At 40.1% G+C, this 15,933-nt stretch overlaps 2 protein-coding genes across 2 annotated transcripts in view; one reads left to right on the top strand and one right to left on the bottom strand.

Annotated features, from left to right (window-relative positions):
- Window positions 1-15,933, bottom strand: part of cab39l (calcium binding protein 39-like) — a 94,680-nt gene that overhangs the window by 66,169 nt on the left and 12,578 nt on the right. The window lies entirely within an intron of this gene.
- The window catches only part of phf11 (PHD finger protein 11), a 55,065-nt gene that overhangs the window by 404 nt on the left and 38,728 nt on the right, over window positions 1-15,933 (top strand). The window lies entirely within an intron of this gene.

The following is a 15,933-nucleotide window of genomic DNA, read 5'->3' on the forward strand; positions in this document are numbered from 1 at the left end:
CAGTTTTAATACAAATAGGAAAAGTGAGTTATCTGAACTTGTTGAATTCCACATTGAGTCCCAAAGGCTATAGTGTGTCTGGATGGAAAATGGCACTCAAGTTTATATTGAGTGTTGGAACAGTATAGAGGCCACTGTCTTCTAAATCAGAATGGGATATAGAATTATAACCTCAGGCAACTGGAAGCTTGGATCACTTTTGTGGACTGAATGGAGGTGTTCTGAAAATCAGTCGGGTAATCTAGTGTATTGTGCTTTGTTAGATAGAGGAGATCGTATCATGAGTAACAAATACAAGGTATTAGATTGGAAGGAGTGCAAGTGAATTGCTGCTTAACTGGGAAGGACTCTGGGTCTGTGGATGATGGGAAGTGATGGGGTAAAACAACGTGTTAAATCTCCTGTAGTTGTATAGGAATGTGCTGTTATAAGGAGAATGGTTGGTGGAGATGGAAGAGAGAACCAGGGAGCTGTGGAGGGAACGTTCCCTTTGGATGCTGAAAGGGGAGGTTAGGATGTGTCTTTTGGTGGAATCTCTTTGAAGGTAGCAGAAATTTCAAAGTATGATCTGTTGAATGCAGAGACCAGTGGGGTGGAAGGTGAGGTTTAGGAGAACCTTATCCTTGCTATGGCTAAGGGGAGAGGTGCAAATTGAGTCCTGGGAGGAAGTATAGTTGAGAGAGCAGTGGGGATCTGTGAGTTTGTAATGGATATTGCTGGCTAACCTATCCCCTAATCTAAAAAGAGAAGGGAAGAGTTTGAGATGGACCAGGAGAACCGAGCTGGAATTAACAGCAAAAGATAAGCAAATTTTGAGTTCTGTATAGGTGCAGGGATCAACACCAATACAGTCATAAACATAGAGGAAAAAGAATTCAGTGAGAGCGCCTGAGTAGGAATAAAACAAAGACTGTTCCACTTGCTGGATCCGTTCTGAATCTGTAGAAATCAGGGAATAATTGTGCAAATGCTGAAACCATCAATTAGATTATCTGTCTGAACACAGTCTTAGACTTTCTAGCTTTTTTTCTATTGTTTTCAATTGTTGTGTGACCAAAGGTCAGATGATGAGGCATGTGATCACATTGAATATAGTCCCATGACACCTATAAATGCAATTGTAAAGTTTGGATTCTCTATAGTTGAGTGTCGTTGATCATCCTTTCGCCATTGGCCTGGATTTTGTTTATTGGTGTAAAATGGTCAGCATTGACTATTGTTATAATGTGAAGCTGACGGTGACTACTTTGATGCAGCACAATGAATAGTTAAATGTTGAAATCTACAAATTACTGTTATTTCCCCTCTTCCAGAGTGTATGTAATTTAGTAGCCTTTTGCTTATTCTTTGAAATCAGTGACATGATGAGATGTTACAGTTTATACCAAATATCCTTGCTGTAAAATATTCTGCAAATGTTACATTTTGAAACATGCAGTGCAAATGTATTTTCAATAACATGCTGACTATAATCACTGCTTAATGACAAGGAGATTAAAGTTGTAGGTCCCAAGGACCCAGCAAAGAAAGCTCTTCTCGGGGTCACTGATTTCTAAACTTTTGGGGATCAAACATCACTCCAGGCCTGGTCTGTTGTAGAGGCATCACGTGACCTGACTTAAGGAAACCTGACTTTACACAAATTCTCCCATACATTTTTAATGCATTTTTAAAGATAGTAATAATAAATTGTTTTGTGCTGTTCATTAATGACTGGGTACAGTGTACATTCCATTAGTTTAAATATGGATAGTGTTGGGGTGAATATTCAAAGAAATGAAAGTATTATAGCAAGTGTATGTAGAGCGATACAATATGGTTTCCTATAGATAATGAACATTTCTGATTTATGGAAAAATCAGCATATGGACAGTTCTCAGGAACAGAACCCTTGCATAATCCAGGGACTGTCTGTTTTCAAATGAGAATCATTTCTTGTGCTTCCCTGAAAAGCACCCCTATCTTCACCATCCATATCAGCTTCCACATTCAGCCCAACAACTGCTGCCACTTCTGGCATCTCTAGAATGACGCAGACATCAAGTGCACCGACCCCCTTTCCTCCCTTTTTAACACGTTGATGGGAATGTTACCAACATGACACTGTTCTATCATCCCCAAACCATTCTTCCCATCTCCCCAGCCACGGCTCCAAATGACATATTTATTTGATCCTGGCTATCCAACCTGAACTCAGCTAACCTGACTATGTATTTTGGGTTCAGGTCAGCTGAAGATTCTTTTGAAAATTTAGTTGAGGTTGGATTGTGCAAGTCCAATTTGGGGCTTTACCCAGGTCAGTTTGACTCTGTGTCCGTGAACTGTGGCTGTGTTAGATATTGAGCCAGGATTGGAGAGTGATTTTTGATTGTCAATTTCAAATTTGACTCATTGTCTGGGCATAATAGTCTGTAAATGTCTCCGGAACAGGTCATGTATGAATTAGAAGCAGGAATAGGCCCCTCAGCCCTTCAAGCCTGCTATAACATTAATAACGACAGGACTGATGTGATTGTAACCTCAGGCCAACATTCCTGTCTATCCTGATAACTCTTCACCCCTTGCTTATCAAGTATCTATTAATCACCACGTTTTGAGGAAGAGAGTTACAAAGATTCACAATGCACTGAGAGAAAAAAAATCACCTCAACACTGTCTTAAATGGCTGGCTCCATATTTTTAAACAGTGACACCAATTTCTCAGGGCTTTAAGCTTGATTCCAATTGAGGTATAGCTAGTTTTGGGATAGGTTTTAATTTTATATTTGAGTGCTCTTGTGAAAAAAGCAATTTTAAAGTCTCTGGAGAGAGTTCCAGATTTTGACCCAGTGACAGTGAAGCCAAGTCAGGATGGTGTGTGGCTTGGAGGACAACTTCCAGGTAGTGGTATCATGCTTTTGCTGCCCTTTTCCTTCTAGCTGCTAAAGATTGTGGGTTTGGAAGATGCTGTCTAAGGTATCTTGGTGAGTTGCTGCAGTGCATCATGTAGATGGTACAAACTGCTGCTATTGTGAGTCTGTAGTGGAGTGAGTGAATGGTTGTGGATGGGGTGCCTAGCAAATGGGCTGCTAAGTCTTGTATGGTGTCAAGCTTCTTGAGTGTTGTTGAAGCTGCACTCGTGCAGACAAATGGAGAGTATTCCATCATGCTCCTGTCTTGAGCCTTGTAGATGGTGGATAGGCTTTGGGAAGTTAGGAGGTGAGTTAACATTTCTATGAAAGCTATAACAATACAATGAAATTGAAAAATTTCATCAGCATTTTTGCAAACACTTTTTTAAAATTAATTTTGATTTTCAAATATGCAGTCAGGGTACTGAAAATATTCCAATTAATAGAGTCTTAGAGTCGTAGAGCAATACAGCATGGATACAGGCCCTTCAGCCCAATGAGTCCATGCTAACCACAGTGCCCACCCAGCTATTCCCAATTTCCTGCGTTTGGCCCATATCCCTTCAGAGCCCTCTCCTCCATGTACCTATCCAAGTGCTTCTTAAATGATACTATTGCACCTACCTCAACCACTTCCTCAAACAGCTCAGCCCAGAAACTCACCACCCTCACGTGAAAAAATTGCCCCTCAGGTCCCTTTTAAATCTTTCTCCTCTCATCCTAAATCTATGCCCCCTAGGTCTGGACACCCCTACCCTGGGGAAAAGACTGTTACCATCCACTTTATCTATGCCTTTCGTAATTTTAAACATTTGTATAAGGTTGCCCCTCATTCTCCTACGTTCCAAGGAATAAAGACCTAGCCTGGCCAACCTCTCCCTATAACTCAGGCCCTCCCGTCCTGGCAACATCCTCGTAAATCTTTTCTGCACTCTCTTCAGTTTAACCACGTCCTTCCTATAACGGGGTGACCAAAACTGTACACAGTTCTCCAAGTGCGACCTTGACGCCGCTTTCAACGAATCATGCACTTGTACTCCTAGGTCCCTCTGTTCCATTGCACTCCCTAGTGCCCTCCCATTCATAGTATTAAATCCTATGCTGCTTTGACTTCCCAAAATGCATCACCTCACACTTATCTGTATTGAAATCCATTTGCCGGTCCTTGGCCCACTTCCTTAACTGATTAAGGTCCCACTGTAATCTATGATACCCTTTTTTGCTATCAACAACACCTCCTAATTTCATGTCATCTGCAAACTTACTGATCAAGCCTTGTGCATTTGCATCCAAATCATTTATATAAATAAAAATTAACAAGGGTTCCAACACCGACCCCTGCGGTGCACCACTTGTCACGGGCCTCCATTTTGAATCCACCTAATTAGTTCTCGCTGGATTCCATGGGACCTAACCTTCCAGACCAGCCTGCCATGCAGCACTTCATTGAAGGCCTTGCCAAAGTCCAGATAAACAACATCCACTGCCCTACCCTCATCTACCCTTTTGGTTACCTCTTCAAAGAACTCCAGAAGATGCGTCAAACACGACTTTCCATGCACAAAGCCATACTGTTTCCTCCTAATCAGACTCTGTCTATGTAGATACTGGTAAATCCTGTCTCTCAGAATATACTCCAGTAACTTCCCCACCACTGATGGCAGGCTGACCAGCCTGTAGTTCCCTGGCTTGTCCTTGCTACCTTTCTTAAACAACAGGACAACATTAGCCACCTTCCAGTCTTCTGGTACTTCATCAGTGACTAATGATGAAGCAAGTATCTCTGCAAGGGCCTCTGCAATTTCTTCTCTAGCCTCCCACAATGTCCAAGGATATACTTGGTCAGGCCCTGGGAATTTATCCATCTTAGTGCACTGTAAGGCTGCAAATACCTCCTTCCTGGTAATATGAATTTTCTCGAAAACATCTCCACTAGTTTCCCTTATCTCTTGAGCCACCATGATTTTCTCCTCCGTAAACACAGAGGAGAAATATTCATTAAAAATCCCACCCATCTCCTGTGGCTTGGGACATAGGTGGCCCTGATAATCTCTAAGTGGACCTGCTCTCTCCCCTAGCCACCTTTTTCCTCTTTATATAGCTGTAGAACCTCTTGGGATTTTCCTTCACCTTACCTGCCAGATCCTTCTCATACCCTCTCTTTGGCCTCTTGATTTCCCTCTTATTCTTAATCTTTTTATAGTCATCAAGGGATTCACTTGTCCCTGACCACCTAAACCCAATGTATACTTTATTTTTCTTGACCAGAACCTCAAAATCCCTCATCAGCTTCTCTCAACTTGCTAGATTTACCCTTCACCCTAACAGGAATATGCTGCTCCTGGAATCTTGATATCACACTTAAAAGTCTCCCACTTGCTAGTCTTTCCTTTCCCTTCAAACAGGCTCACCCAGTTGACCTTTGCTAGATCCTGCCTAATTCCCCCAAAGTTAGCCCTGCTCCAGTTTTGGACCCTAACCTGTGGACCTGTCCTATCCTTTTCCATCACTATCTTAAAACTAATAGAATTATGGCCACTAGAGCTAAAGTGCTCCCTGACTGCCGCTTCCATTACTTGCCCTGCCTCATTCCCTAAGAGGAGGTCCAGTATTGCACCTCCCGAGTAGCACCCTCTATATATTGACTCAGGAAACTTTCCTGGACACATTTCACAAAGTCTGCAGACCTTTGTTTCTCACAAATTCCACCCCATCCTGGCCCTTAACACTCTGGGTAGTACAGTCGATACTGGGGAAATTGAAATCTCCCACTAATACAACCCTATTATTCTTACAGCTATGAGCAATTTCTGTACACACCTGCTCCTTAAGTGCCCGCTGACTATTTGGGGGGGGGGGGGGTCTATAACACAGCCCCACTAGAGTGACCCCTTTTTGTTTCTAAGTTCTATTCATATGGCCTCACTGGATGATCCCCCAAGAATGTCATCTCTAAGTACTACTGTTATGTCCTCTCTTATCAAAAAGGCAGCACCCCCTCCTTGATTACCTGTACCTCTGTCACTCCTGTAGCATCTGTATCCTGGAATATTGAGCTGCCAGTCCTGCCCTTCTCTCAGCCATGTTTCTGTTATGGCTATAACATTCTCAGTCCTCAGAGCCAATCCACACTGAGTTTGTCCGCCTTACCTGTTAAACCTTGTGCATTGAAATAAATGCAGTTTAACTGGGTATTGCTTTTCCTGCCTTTACTGTGCCCCTGGCTATCCTGATTACTAAATTTGCTCTCGCTGGCTACTGCTTTATCCCATGACTTGCTCCTGTTCAGAATCCCTTAACAAGCAATAATACCATACAGAAATTCCAATGAAAAAGCCTACAAAAATTTAGCCAGAGATGTCACTCATACATAAGGTTAAATCACTAAATTATTAGAATATGTTATTTGAGAACAGTTACTGGATTTCCTGAGATTTTGATGCACTCTGGTTCACAGCACAAGCTATTTTGTGATGACAATCTGCTATACAAAGTAACAGGTAATGTATTACATAACAAAACAACATATTTTACCACGTAAAACATTACATATTAACAAATACCAACACTTTATATATAACTACACCATTGGGTCTGTTCTGTAGACCACCAACTAGTGAGGGAATAATTGAGCAGCAAATTTGTAGAGATGTACAAAAGCCATAGTGTAATAATGGGGAACTCAGTTACCAAATATAGACTTAAGATAGCAATAGCGAAAGTGGCAAAGAGGAGGAAGAGTTTCTGAAATTGTTCAGAGAAATCTTTTTTAATCAGTATGCTTCTAGCCCAACAAGAATGTGACATTCCTGGACTTGGTTCTGCAAGATAAGTCAGGTCAAGTGGAACAAGTATCAATAGAGTAACATCAGGCAAGGAGTGGTCTTAAGGTTTAGAATAGCTACGGAAAAGGGTATGGACTACTCCAAGATAATTGTTAATTGGAGAAAGGTCAATTTCAATGGAAAGAGTTCCAGTAAACCAGAATTAAAGCTTGGCAGCTGAAAGTGTAATTGAACCACAGGGGTCTTTAAAGTGATAATATTTTGGCTACAGTTAAGGTGCATTTCCGTGAGGGAGGAGGGCAGGGAAATTTATGCCAGAGCTTCACAAATGGCCTTAAAGATAGAGAGTATAAGACTAATACCATTTTGTTGACTCATAAGAACCAAGCTGATTACAGAAAGTTTAGAGTGGAAATATAAGAAAAAAGGAAATAAGTGGAACAAAGAGAAAGCATAGGAAAGACTCGCAGCAAACATAAAAGGGAATCGAAAAGTATTCCGTAGTCATATGAATAGGAAAGTAATTGTAAAAGGAGGGGTCAATCAGAGACCAAAAATGAGACAGAGGTGCCAAATGAGTATTTTAAATCAAACTTCAGGGAAGAAGATGCTGCTACAGTCGCAGCAAAGGACGATGCATTTAGATGGGATAAAAATCGATAAAGAGAAGCTAGCTACACTTAATGTGGATAAATCATTGGTGCATCCTAGGTTGCTGGGCAAAGTAAGGAGGAATTTACAGAGCCCCTGGCCGTAAACTTCCAAACATCTATAGATCCAAAGGTGGTACCCAAGGACTGGAAAATTCCAAATGTTATACCCTTGTATAAAAAATAGTACAAGGATAAACCCAGTAACTACAGATCAGGTGAGATGAACCTTGGTGATGTGGAAAGTTCTGGAAACAATAATCATTGCTAGAATTTGCAGTCACTTGAATCAATGTATATTGAATAGAGAAAAACAGCATGGATAAGTTAAAGGAAGATCATGTCAAACTAACTTGATAGAAATTTTTGATAAATTAAGAGAGGGGCAATTGAGAAATGCAGTTGACATGCATGTGAACTTTCAAAAGACATTTAATAAGGTGCCACATAATGAACTTGTCATCAAGAATGAAGGCTATGGAAATAAAAAAGGGGTGTAGCAGCAATGGATAGAGGATTGTCTTGATAAACCATTTATACAGAAGCTGAGGAAACAGATTGCAAACATTCATTCACATGTAATTTCAGAGTTGATTATGGAGAGGTCTCTGTTCCTTGTTTACTACATGGCCAATTGTAATACTGAATTGGATAACAAAGTTCTTCCAGGCTCCTTAATAAAAGCAAGTATTTATGGTGTGATTGAGGATATTTTAAAGGCAGTAAAATCACACAACGCAATGGGTTTAGGATTATTATCTGGCTGATTAGAAGGTGTATGATTAACCACAAAAAAATATATTATGTACAACTGAACATACAAATTAGGAACAGGAGTAGGCCTCTCCCTTACAGTGTGCTTTACTACTTCAATAATATTATGATTGATCTGATTGTAACCTCAAGTCCAGAGTCCTGTTGAATAACCTTTCACCCCCTTGCTTATTGAGAATCTATCCATCAGCTTTAAAAATATTCAAAGAAATCTGCTTCCATGCCCTTTGAGGAAGGGAGTTGCAAAGACTCATGATTCTCTGAGAGAAATACATTTGTCTCCTCTCTGTCTTAACATACACCTTATAAAGACCCCTCAGGATCTTAGATATTTTAAGTCCCATCTCACTTTTCTAAAGTTCAGTTGATACAAGCCTGGCCTGTCCTGGGAAAACAACCTGTCTGGTATTAATCCAATAAACCTTCTCTGAACTGTTTCCTAAAAACAAGGAGACCAATACTATTAACAGTACTCCAGAAGTTACCAATCTTACCAATCTCCTATGTAAATGAAGCACAGTCTCTTATTTTGTACTTCATGATCTTGGCGATAAACAATATTACCCTGTAGCTTTCCCAATTACTTGCTAGACCTGAATACCAGTCTTTTGCCAATCAGGATGTAGAATATCCAGATCACTCTACATCTCAGAGCTCTGCAATCTCCAGTTGCCATCTTTGACACTCACTTAACCTATCAACATCCCTCAGGAGCCGTCTTATGTCCTCTTCACAACTTAGTTCCCTCCCTATTTTCACATCATCAGCAAATTTACCAACTATTATTTTTAATGTTTTTGTCCAAATAGCATATATAAATTGTGAAAAGTTAAGACTCCAGCACCAATCCCTGTGGTATCCTACTCATTACAGCTTGTCAGTAAGGAAACAACCAGTGTATTGCCAATTCTCTATTTCCTGTTAATCACAATCTTCTATCTACGTCGGTATGTTACTTCCTTTATGAACATCATAAAGAACATGAGGATAGTGTAATTAAGAATAAGTTGTTGATAACTTTCTATTGGGAATGCTGTGCCATTAACTATGAACATTTTTATTTTGGAAAATTACTTTTGATAACCTGACTGCTACTGCAGCATTAGCATTCAGTAGATGATTGGAGAAAAGAGCTCCAGAATCAGTCTTGCCTTTTGATAAGATCACCTAGTAACAGAAGACTGGCTTGTCTCAGGTGACGTATGTGGCCTGATGCCAAGATTTCAGTATGTGCGCAAATATGAGAGATAATATATGAGGTAACTAGCAAGTGGTAATGAATCATGAATTGTATTAAAAGGCATGGCACTGATATTTATAAGGAGCACAATGAGGAAGTTAATATGAGAATAAGAAAGTGTTTTAACTCATTACTGACATGACCCATAGAGATACTAACTTTATTGTTTCTGCAATTGTACCAGTTTACAGGACATTTGAAAGGGAAGGATCATAGTATTTAGATTTATAGCTGAGGACTAAAGAGCACTAATTGCTAGTGATAATTATCCATGAGGAGGATACAATTAAAACAGAATACTGGAGGAATTCCACAATTAGGGATTGTAGGCTAAACTGCAGCTTTCTATACACTGCAGTATACAGTGTGTCTCAAACATGTTGTAGCTTTTGCATCGGCATATCATGTAACCTTTTGAAAATGTATTTGCTTTTGCCACATCACTGTGACATTGGTCTTGGGTTGACAATGATGAGATTAGATTTTTAACATCAAAATCAAGAGGCTGCGTGTGTAAAGAGTGGGAGAGCCTGTGAGAATAACTTGAGAGTTGTGACAAAAGAAATCTCCATTCAGATGTCACAAGGCAGGTGAGTGATTGATGGTGACTGTGGGCTAAGTTTTAAGTTAACCTACGGCATTTAACTAAAGCTTGACAACTAAACTGAATTTAGTTAATTTAGTAAATTAAACAGACTAAATAATTTGATTAACATGAATTAATTTTAAAAAGTGATAGAGGACAGGAGGCATGTTGCCACTGCAAAATGTGTGAGCTTGTGGACATTTCTGTCCAAGGTGACTACGTCTACAGTACATATCTGCAGCTCAAAAAAATTTGACTCTGTGTTGAGCAGCTGTGGATGTTATGAGATGTCAGGCAGGGAGAAAATTACCTGGGCCTTTTGCAGCACACTGCTTAGAAAAAATACTTCGGAATTTTCGTACTGTATGGTCAGGGACAGGAGGGTGTGACTTTGTGAGGCAGTTATAAGGATCCAGGAGACAGTAATGCAGGAGCCTTAATCCCTGAATTTATCCAATAGATTTGAAATTCTCACAACCCTTGGGGACAAGTGTGAGAAAGCAGGGAGAATGGGTAAACTGATGGCAGAACTGTGATACAGAAATCGTTTGGGGAAGGGGGAAGTGAAAAGGAAAGTGGTTGTAATAAGTGACAGTATAGCTAGGGGGATAGACGTTGTCCTTTTCAGCCAAGAGCATGAGACCTAAAGGCTACGCTGCCTACTTGCCATGGTAGGTGATACCTCCTCTGTGCTGGAGAGGAACTTGTAGGGGAAGATCTAATTGTTGTGGTCATCATAAGGACCAATGATAAGATATTTTTATTAGTCGCATGTACATCGAGGGACACAGTGAGATGCATATTTTGTGTGGAGTGTTCTGGGGGCAGCCTGCAAGTGTTGCCCCTCTTCCAGCGCCAACATAGCATGCCCACAACTTCCTAACCTGTATGTCTTTGGAATGTGGGAGGAAACCGGAGCACCCAGAGGAAACTATAGTTGTGGGTTATAGTTCTATAGTACTATAGTAATAATGAGTGACTTTGATCTAAATAGAGATCGCCAAAAGAAATTTGCAATAATACTGTGAAGGATGAATTCCTGGAGTGTGTATGAGATGGATTTCTAGATCAGTATGTTGAGGTGTCAACTAGGGAGCAGACAATCCTTGATTGGCTATTCGGCAATGTGAAGTGATTAGTTCCTAATCTTGTTTTGCAGGTCCTTTAGCAAAGAGTGACCCTAAAATGACAGATTTCTTAATTATGATGGAAAGTGAAGTAGTTCAATCTGAAACTGGGGTCCTGAAATCAAACAAAAGAAACTATGAAGGAATGAGAAGTGAGGTGGCTATGATGGATCTGGAAGCTTCATTAAATTCATTCCTTTCTGGAGCAGAAACACCAAAGAAAATGCCTTCAAAGGAAGTTCAGAATAGTATCAGATCTAAACAGGAGGCCTATAAAATTGCCAGAAAATGTAGTAGGCTTAAGGATTGGGAGCACCTTAGAATTCAGCAAAAAAGGACCAAGAGTTTGATTAAGAGAGGAAAAATAGAGTATAAACTTAAAAGGAACATGTGGAAAGAAACAAAAGTCAGTGAAGACAAATGTCAGAAATGAGAGAATTTATGATGGAGAACAAAGAATGACAGAGCAATTAAACAGATATTTTTGTTTTATCTTCGTGGAACAGGACACAAATAACATCACAGAAATACAAGAGAACCAAGAGCTGATGAAAACGAATAATTAAAGGAATTAATGTTAGTGAAAAAATAGCATTGGAAAAATTAATGACACTGAAAGCCAATAAAGGAAGTCCTAATATTCTGTATCCCAGGATACTAAAAAAGGTAACCATTGGAAACAGTGGATGCGTTGGTTGCCACCTCTCAGAATTCTATAGATTATGGAACAGTTACTGCAGATTGGAGGATGGCAAGTGAGGCACCATTGTTTATAAAAAGAGGGAGAGAGAAATCGGGGAACTGCAGACCACTTAGCCAAATATCAATAGTGGGGAATATACTAGAGTCAATCATAAATGATATGATAATCACATATAACAATCCTAAAAAAATTAATGAAATTAAACAAAGTCAGCAGGGAAGTTGTTTTTAGCAAATTTATTTCTTTTTTGAGGATGTAACTGGTAGAATAGATAAGTGAAGACCAAAGGGTGTGGTGCATTTGGATTTTCAGAGGCCTTAGATAAAGTCCTACCTAAGACATTGGTGTGCAAAGTTAAAGCACGTGGTATTGCGGGTAATATTCTTGCATGCATTGAAAATTAGCTGATAGACAGGAAACAGTATGAATAAGTGTTTCTCAGGGTGGCAGCAGAGACTAGTGGTGTACCGCAGGGATCTGTGCTTGAGCCCCGGCTAGTCACAACGCACATTAATGATTTGGATGAGGGAACCAAGGGTAATATTTCTAAGTTTGCTGCCAACAACAAATTAGATAGGAGGATGCAAAGAGGCTTCAAAGCAATTTTGACAAGTTAAGTGGGCCAATACATGGCAGATGTAGTATAATGTGGATGAATGTGAAGGTATCCACTTTGGCAGGAAGAACAAAAAGGCAGAGTAATATTTAAGTGATGGTAACATGGGAAATGATGATGTACAAAGAGATCTGGGTGTCCCTGTACACCAGCAGTTGAAAGGAACCATGCAGGTTCAGCAAGTAGTTAAGAAGGCAAATGGTTTATTGGCTTTAATTGCAAGAGGTTTTGAGTGCAGGAACAACGGTATCTTGCTAAGATTTAACAGGGCATTTCCACCACAGCCACCTCAAGGCAGTGTGAAACACTGCTGACAATCTGGACGTCCAAGAAGGATCTGACAGGGTTCCCCTTTTTTTTTAAACCACTAGCCCAGGTCTTGGCACTTGTTTGAAAGTTCTGGTTATACATTAAAGTCTCTATCTGAACATTTATCCTTTTATCAAATAATTGGATAATTAATAAGCCTAAAACTCTCTCTATCAATTCCTTTGTTTATTTGACCTTGAGGTATTAATGACTTGTGTGGGTAGGAATTAATTGTCTTTGTTACAGATGTGACAGTGAAATAGCTTTCTGTGCAATTGGACAGATACATTCAAAGATAAATTGCGTAAGCCTACAGCTGGTCCTCAAAAACTGCCCATAGGAACTGCAGGGTAAGGAAGGTATAACCGTGGCGTTCTGAGAGAAGTTGAGGTATCTGGAGCTGTTGTGACATTCAGGGCCATAGTAAAGTGCAACACTGGAGTGGGACCAAATAGATTACATATTGACATTACTGCAGTCAGTAAGTATTTGACTGGACTTAAAAGAAGGACCGGTGATGGAGGTGAGCTGAACGTTTGCTTATTACCACAATCAAGGAAGGAAGATGCTGATTTGTCAGTCTGACCTATAGCATGGAGAACCAACACAGCATGACTGGCCAAATATTTTGTATGCTTGATTAACTGAGGGCACATTGCCACTTATATTTATTGATATGGTGCATAGTTACTGCTCCAGGTTACAAACTATCTCCATTATTCCAGGTAAGATTGTTTGCACATACTTTCAGGTTAGTATCTGTTCTCATGAGTCATGTTTGGAATCCTCATACCATTCCTGAGACCTACCATCAACATCTGGGGTCAGCATTGATGAGAAATTCAACCGGTACAGCGACATAAACACTGTGGATACAAGACCAGGTAAGAGATTGGGTATCCTGCAGTGTGTGACTCTTCTCCTGAAACCCCAATACCGTTTCACCATTTGCAAGGTACAAGAACATGGGTAGCAGGTGTATGGGAACACCATCATCTTCAGGTCCCCTCTAAGTTGTACACTATCCAGATTTGGTAATAGATCACCGTCCTTCATCGTCACCGGGTCTTAATCCTAGAATTCCTTCTCCGGCACTCTGGAGGTACCATCACCAGAAGGTGCTGTCTCACCACTAACTTCTCAAGCAATTAGGGATGGGTAATAAATGCTGGTATTGCCAGCAGTGGCTACATCCTGAAACATGAATAAGTAAAACTTTGGTTGTACACCACACCTCAGGAAGGATATAAGGGCCTCAGAGGTGGCCCTGCACACATTTACCGGAACAATACCAAGTCTTAAATGGTTTATAAGCCTTGGTTCAGATAAAGTCATCAACCTGAATTATTCTTCCACTACAGATGTTGCATTTTCTGGCATTTTTCATTTTTATTTCTGACTTACAGCATTTGTGGTATTTTGCTTTTGCTCAAGTAGTTACAGCAGGTAAACAAGCTATACAACTTGGTTTCTATTCCCTTGAATTCACAATGTTGAGGAATGATCCATTTAAGATGTCTAATATTCTTAAAATTATGTAATAAACTATGTATGGAGAAATTACTTTTGCTGATTGGGTAACTCAGAACATTATGGCCTTGTTTTCAAACTGAATCCCAGCCATCTGAGATTCCAAGAATCAAGCTTTTCACACAAGGAAATGTGAACTTCTCTTCCCTAAAGGATTCAAGCATATTAGCAAGAAAGAATGGATTATTTTTTTTTGCAAGAAAGGAGGCTATGGGGAAAATACAATGGGGCTGTATTAAATTTTGTGGAGCCTGGACAAAGTGAATAAGAAGAAACTCTTTTCCTTAATATAGAGGTTAAAAAAAAGTACATAGACTCAAAAGGAACTGGTGAAGGAATTAAGGAAAAAAATCTTTTCACCCAGGAGGCATTGGAGGTTTGGAACTCCTTGCCTGGAAGTCACCTACAGCATGAAAACAAGTCCTTTGGTCCACTGAATCCACACTGACCATCAAATACCCATTTACACTTATCCTACATTCCCTTCAATTCTACCACTCACCTACACATTGGGTCAATTTACAGTGGCTTACCAACCCACATGTCTTTGGGATGGGGGAGGAAACTGGAGCACCCAGAGAAACCCCATGCAGGGAGATTGTGCAAACTTCACACAGACACCACTGGAGGTCAGGGTTGAACTCAAGTGGCTGAAATTGTGAGGCAGCTGGTCTACTGTGCCACCCACAAGTATGGTAAAGTATGTTTCTTATGTTGAAAAGGTATTTGAAATGATGCAAACTACAAGGCTACAAACAAAGAGCTATAAAGTGAGAACATGGTTGATTGCTCTTTTTCAAGAGTATGATTGACATTTTGATTACCAAGATATGTGGATCAAAGGCTGTGATTTGAGGCACAGATCAAGCATGAGTTAACTGATTGACTGAATAAGTTCAAGATGCTGAATGTCCACTCTGGTTCCAATGTTACGCAGGTAAATATACCAGCAAGGTAAGTTGGTTTATTATTGTCACATGTACCGAGGTACAGTGGAAAAACTTGTTTTGCATGCCGTCCACACAGATCATTTCATTACGACAGTGCATTGAGGTAGTACAAGGGAAAACAATAACTGAATGCAGAATAAAGTGTTACAGTTACAGAGAAAGTGCAGTGCAGGCAGACAATAAGATGCAAGGCCATAACAAGGTAGATTGTGAGGTCAAGAGTTCCTCTTATCAATGGAGATCAAGTGAAGTCAACAGACTGGACAATTGCTGTTTGAATGTTTAAAAAGTGAGACTAAAAACACAATGTGATCTGTATGCATTTGTCCCTTGAATGCAGCAGGCTTTGGTGATTGAGGGGTAAGTTGATGTCATTTTATTTTTAAGTTTGTCTTAAGTTTAGTAGTCAAATCTAGTGACTTTTACAGTGATAGATTTGAAGCTTTCAGCTGGAGTTTACAATTTCAAGTAAGAAGGTTAACAAGTCTGTTACCAAAGGAATCCTTTCAAATGAGATCAGGTGAAGTCAGCTGAATACATTGGTGCTGTCCAGATAAAAAGGGAGGCTCAGAAACCACAACGTGGTTTAAACACAGCAGTCTTTGGAATGCAAGCTTCAGTAGGCGAGAGGGCTTCAGTGGGTTGGGTTTGAGGGAGTGTTTTAATATTGGCTATGATTTAACAGTGTGACATTGGTGCAAGTCAGGCAGGTGTATGGTGGGTCTCTTCTGAGATTTTCGTAGTTTATAGGTTATCAGTGAGGGTGAAGCAT

This window comes from Pristis pectinata, chromosome 4 (assembly GCF_009764475.1).
Source record: "Pristis pectinata isolate sPriPec2 chromosome 4, sPriPec2.1.pri, whole genome shotgun sequence".
NCBI lineage: Eukaryota > Metazoa > Chordata > Chondrichthyes > Rhinopristiformes > Pristidae > Pristis > Pristis pectinata.